We start from the raw sequence: 6063 nt of genomic DNA, 5'->3' as shown, positions 1-6063 counted from the left end.
TTCCATGGTTTCACCCCCTTTAACGGTCACTGTCTCATTGGCAGTATCGCTCTCCAGAGTCTTGGTTACAAAATCAGTTCCTAGGGAAGTCTTAGCTGGAAGAATAGCAAGGATAGCAGCAGTCTTCGGACCCAAGGACCTTGAGGGAACAAGAATATCTTGAAACAAGGGAGACCCTTCAGGAATCTGAGCAGTGGCCAGAGCACTTGTCCAACCCTTCAGAAAAAGCTTGTCCCGCAACACCAGCACCTCTTCCTTATAAGCAGGCCCAGCTTCATCCCAGCCTTGCTGCTGATACTTAGCCTTCAAAGCAGAACGTTCATCAGCCATCACCACAATAAGAGCCTCCAGCTCTGCCACCTTCCCTTTAAGTTGGGCATGTACCCCAATGGCAGCTTTCTTAGACTTCTTAGCCGAGGTAACAACCTTGCTCAGACGGAAAACCTCCATCTCAGCAGTTTTGCGTCCCTCTTTCTCGACTTCCAAACTCACTGTTAGTCTTTCAGCATTCATGGAAGCCTCCAGTACGCCCTTCTCTACTTCTTCAACTCTGGTAATCAACAGGTGCATTCTCTGAATACACTACAGCAGATAACAAAGGCATTAAAAGAAAGAAAACAGTAAAATAACACCAAGTGAATCCCAAAAACACTTACAGCAATCATCATTTGAAGGGTCTCCTTTAGAACCAGAATATCACGGGCCCCGTTATGATCTGCCATGTCCATTGGCATTAAGAAAGCCTTGGTCAGGTCAAAAGCAAAGTCCCCAGAAGCACCAACCGAATCAGAAGTAGAAATGGGTCTGCCCTGATGCAACATTGGCGGCTCCCACTTTTCAAACAACTCATCTTTAACAGGACCTTCAGAAGCCTCTCCAACTACCGCCTTGCCGGTCTCTCTCCTCCTCTTTTTTGCCCTTGTAGTAATCAAAATAGAGGGTTCGGCAGCGGCAGCAGCAACATAAAGGCCAAAGGCTCATATCTCCAACTTCACATCCATAAGGCTCTTCAGTTTGGCCATCACTGAAGGAGTCCCCAAAACGTTAGAAGAGCCAAAAGCCTCCACTTCCAAGTCCACCAGCACTCTCCTTTTTGACATTGACCCACTCCTTGTGAAACTGGGGGCAAGGAAAGGTGTCCTCTCAGATGGCAAGCCTTGGTTTCGGCAGCGGTTCGTGACCAGAGGGGTAAGGGACGTATCAGTCTCAGTGTCAGAATCCAGAAGAGACGCAACCAGCCTCGCTTTCTTCGAATGGTGGAACGATAAGTCGCTTGGTAGTCTAACAGCTCGGGCGCAAACCTCTTCTTATACCTCAGAACAGCCTTGATGGCCTCGATGTTCTCTCGGTTTGGCCTGTGCTGAAAACGGGAAGCCTCTACAGAAAGGAAGAACAGCATTAAAACAATATTCAAAAAAAAAAAAAAACAACACAGAAATACTAAAAGGAAGGACTCGGACCTAGGTAGCCATCCTTTTGGGGCATCCGTTCAAATTAGAACTCAGTCCCAACAGGAAATTCCCAATTACCACCGACTTGCAGAAAATCGTCATTATGTTTGTCTAAATCAGGTAAGCCAGTTACAAGATAACAATCGGCTGAACGAACACGAAGATAATAAGTATTGTGATCCTTGTTGTGTGAAAGGGTATAGCAGCCCAAAATGTCCCAGATGTCCAAGTTCAAACCCAACCGCCTGTTAAGAACGGAGATGCCTTAGACAACTTAGAACAAATTAACAGACAACTGCATAGGGGTAAGTTGAACTTGGTGCAGGAAGCGGCGCACCAAAGGATCAAGGGGAAATCAGACCCCTCCTTCAACAATGGCTACGATTGGGAAAGCAACGGTACTTTTAGTACCCATGCGCTTGGCGTCAACCTTTGCTAGCGAAAGGGTCACATCATCGGGGATACCATAGTCTCGTCGAAAGATGGCCATTGCCTCAGGCGTATCAACTAATGACCGAAACTTCCCCATTAACCAGACCTAATGGGACGAAGACAAAACTTAGACTAAGCATAGAATAGAACCAGACGCCAAAAACAATGACGCAAGGGCCAAAGAGGGTGATCAAGACAAAAAAGGACAAGCAAAGAAGAATTTCAGGGGAACTTACAGAAATTAGAACAGCAGTGACAAGTAGGCGGCCTTAAAAAGAGAATGAGAATGGCAACGGAACGTCTGGGCAGAGCACCGTCGAGACTAACTCAGAGGAACGGAAAGGGTTTTGGACTCTCTAAAAGCTTAGAGATAGATGAAGGGGTTTTGGATTGATAACCCTAGAACATTTATTACACTTAGTCGGCGTGAAGGTACATAAATCACAACCATCAGTATGGAATCGGCACACCATCTCTGCGCACTAGTACCAAGCCGCCACATGTCACAATGAAAAGACACATGTAGGGGATGTGTGTCAAGATTGAACCGTCACCAAGGCCGAACTGGGACAGATCCGAAGCGACACGACACTTGAAGTACAGAGCAATAGCTCCCCCCAAGGGGAACCTTAGCGTGAGCTAGGGAGCAAATGAAGGGACTAAATACAAAATGGGTCGAATCCAAGCCTTGGGTTGGCCCAATCTATTAGACTCAAGTCCTGTGGAACAGGGTAAAGAAGTGGGCCAGTTAGATTAGCCCAATACATCATCAACAATCCACCCAAGTCCTCAAGCACTTGGGCCCAACCTGTAGTGAAAAGGTCAGTCCAGCCACGATGCTAGGCTAGGCCAAGCTGTGAGATCTGATCCTTGGACCAAACCCAAAATGGGTCGAGCCCATACAAAGATTTCTTACTGGGCCAGCCCATCTCTACAAGCAATCTTATAGAGGGTCGAGCTGAGGCACGACGATACCGAGCTAAAAGGACCTATTAGAGAAACGTGGAAGTTGTGAATGCATGCACATGGAGGATGCCACCTCAGCTGGTTCCCTCCCCCTAAAATCACGGGAACATTTGATAGCGGGAATGTGATCTGTTACAAGCATGGTTACAATGAGTATATACACCCCTTGTCAACTACCAAATGGTCTCCCACCTTGAGCAATGTTAAAGGAAACTTTTACCAGAGCTCCATGAAACCATCTTGGGCAACAAGCAAGGAATTCTATATAAACTACACTGACTTCACATTGAAGGTAACTGACCTAAGTTGAACCATACTCACCAAAACACAACTCTCTGCACTCAGAGAGTACCTCTCATCTTCTCCGATTACTCACTCCCACACCAGAGGGGTTATCCGGCCAACCCCAGCCGGGCAGCTCTAACGGTACTTATTGCTACAGGGCCTCGATTCCTAGATGGTCCAATCAAATGCGAAGCTCCGATCCACAATCATCTAGTGCGGTATTCGGTACGCACATTTATCATGAGGTAGGTAGCATGACACCTATTAAAGTTTTATTGAAGTTGTTCATTTTACTCTAACAAATGCCTTGTTCTCTTTAACTCCCCCATCATTCAATAGACTAAAACTGTTGCCACTCCCAAAAGAAACTTCTCATAAAACAGCAGCCATAGTCTCTCTTCAACCCACCATGTCCTCCACCTCTACTTCAAATTTCGAAGAGCATCGATAGGTCATTCACATGCGTTGAACCCTTGATGAAGAGCTCGAAGAAGACACTGATATTCCTGTCAGCATCTTCAACGTCCCCAAGAACCTCATGGCTAATGATCTCAATTCCTACATACCCCAACAACTAGCATTAGGCCCTTACCATTACTAGCACCCTAAGCTCTATGAGATGGAGAAATACTATTGGAAAATCCAAATCCAACTCAACAACAAAAGTCCAAATTGATCAAGAAGCTTAAAGAAGATTGAAGACAGTTCATAGAAGTTTCATGGAAGCTCTATGGTCAAAAGCTTCACCATGAAGCAAATTAGGAAAACGTGAAGTTAGATGCTGGATATATACAACTCACACATACGATGCACACACGGATTGTAATCCTATAAATAGATTGCATTAGTTATTGTATTAGATAATGAGATGAAAATGAGATGAGAAAAAGAAATCATTGAGCTACTATTTGTATCCACAAAGGCATAAATAAAATCAGAGAGTTTGTTTTTCCAAATTATATTCTCAAAATACATAGGGATTCCATTCCCATATCTCATCATTGGTATCAATGCATACAAAGGAAATTTAACATAATTTCCATCAGACACAAGCTTGCCACGACCAAAAGAACCCAAAAACACCTCCAAACCATCAAGTTCCAACACGTTGTGGACCAGTTAATGAAGCTCGAGTCAAGGATTCGAGCCTGCTACAAGTACCTTGATTTCAATGGCAAAACCTTAGCGTGGATGATGGCTGTTGATGTGTCTTTCTTGCTAGAGTTCCTTCAAATCTATGCCGTCAAAGAAGGGAAAGTGTTGACTAGAGTTTCGTCAAGGATGTCGCATTTGGTTGACATTGCTAGGAGAAAATCAGCACACAATGCCATTTTGAGAGATATGGTGGTGCTCGAGAATCAAATTCCTCTGTTTCTGTTGAGGAATATGTTGGAATTCCAACTTTCATCGTTAGAATTAGCCAATACGCCATTTAAGACGATGGAAGATCTCCCCAATGTGCAAGTTTCAAAGTCAACCCACCTTCTACACTTTCTGTACCATGTGATCATGCCCAAATCAGAAGAACAATCCGAGATTATTGAAGTCGAAGAACAAATCATCGAAGCCACGGAGACCAAAAAAATGCCTTCTGAGAAATCAAGCATTGTTGGACAACTGTTTGATGAGGCTTGGAAGCTCCTCTTGAAGCTAAACAGTGGACCGGTATACCTAATCAAAAGGGTATTGTCTTCTAGACCTGTCAAAGTCATTTTAAGACTTCCATGGACAATCCTCTCTAACCTTCCTGTTCTCAAACTCTTGAAACAACCCGTTGAAATTTTTCTCTCCTCTGAAAGCAACGAGAACGAGTCCGAAAATGAGAAATCAAGCTCGAATAATGCCATTAACAGGCCTCCATTGGTTAAGGAAAGTAAAATCCCATCCGTCATCGAGTTATCCAAAGCCGGTGTCAAATTCTTACCCATGAATGGATGTGTCGCAACCATTAGTTTCGACATTACAACAGCTAAGTTTTACCTCCCCACCGTGACCTTAGAGGTGAACACGAAAGCAATTATGAGAAACCTGGTAGCATACGAGGCCTGCAATGCATCAGGGCCGTTGATTTTTACTCGATACACTAAATTAATGAATGGAATTATCGATACTGAAGAGGACGCGAAATTGCTTGGAGAAGAAGGGATTATTTTGGACCATGTGAAGAGCAATAAAGAAGTGGCTGAGTTATGGAATGGGATGAGCAGGTCTGTTAGGTTGACTAAAGTGCCATTCTTAGATAAAGTGATTGAAGATGTGAACAAGTAGCTACGATGGTAGGTGGAAAATCAAGCTCCCAAAATTCATGAAGTTGTATACGTTTGGATCGTGGCAGTTTCTCACATTAATGGCTGCTATTTTGCTCATGTTGTTGATGACTTTGGAATCGTTTTGTTCAGTGTACGATTGCGATAGCATAATCATCAAAAAAAATCCAGTGATTTGAATTTTCTTCACAAGACTTTCTGTGTAAAATTTTCCTACATTACGTTTAATTTGTGTTTTGGGATAAATTTTTAAAAATTTTTTTGAAAATTTTTTTTGGTTTATTTGGTTGTATATTTTGAAAATAGTTTGGAAGTTTTGGATGATTTGATATTTTGTTGTAGTTAAATAGATGTGTATGAGAAAAAAAATAATTAAGAATGCTCCTGTTTGATGCAGCTGTTAAAACAGATTATAGATTATAACTTAACAGATTATAAATTATGACTTTAATCAGAAACTGTTAATCTGTTTGGTACAACTGTTGGATTATAGATTTAAGTTGCTGAGTAATATTTGTTAAATAAGCTGTGAAATTGCTTTTTCAATTAACTTTTATTTTTTATTAGAAAAATGTTCTAGACGCCATTTCCCGCACCCCTTTGACTCCCTCTCAACATGATTGGCTAGCTTTTTTTTTTTTTTTTTTTCAATCACCACCCAC

The 6063-nt window shown here is 42.6% G+C and overlaps 1 pseudogene; it reads left to right on the top strand.

Annotated features, from left to right (window-relative positions):
• The first annotated feature begins 3543 nt into the window (after window positions 1–3543).
• Window positions 3544–5580, top strand: LOC114321132 (putative UPF0481 protein At3g02645 pseudogene; annotated as a pseudogene).
• The last annotated feature ends 483 nt before the right edge of the window (window positions 5581–6063 follow it).

This window comes from Camellia sinensis, chromosome 15 (genome assembly GCF_055761805.1).
Source record: "Camellia sinensis isolate YWXY chromosome 15, ASM5576180v1, whole genome shotgun sequence".
Classification (NCBI taxonomy): Eukaryota; Viridiplantae; Streptophyta; class Magnoliopsida; order Ericales; family Theaceae; genus Camellia; species Camellia sinensis.
Note: the sequence above shows the minus strand (reverse complement) of the source record. Positions and strands in the feature narration are given on the sequence as shown.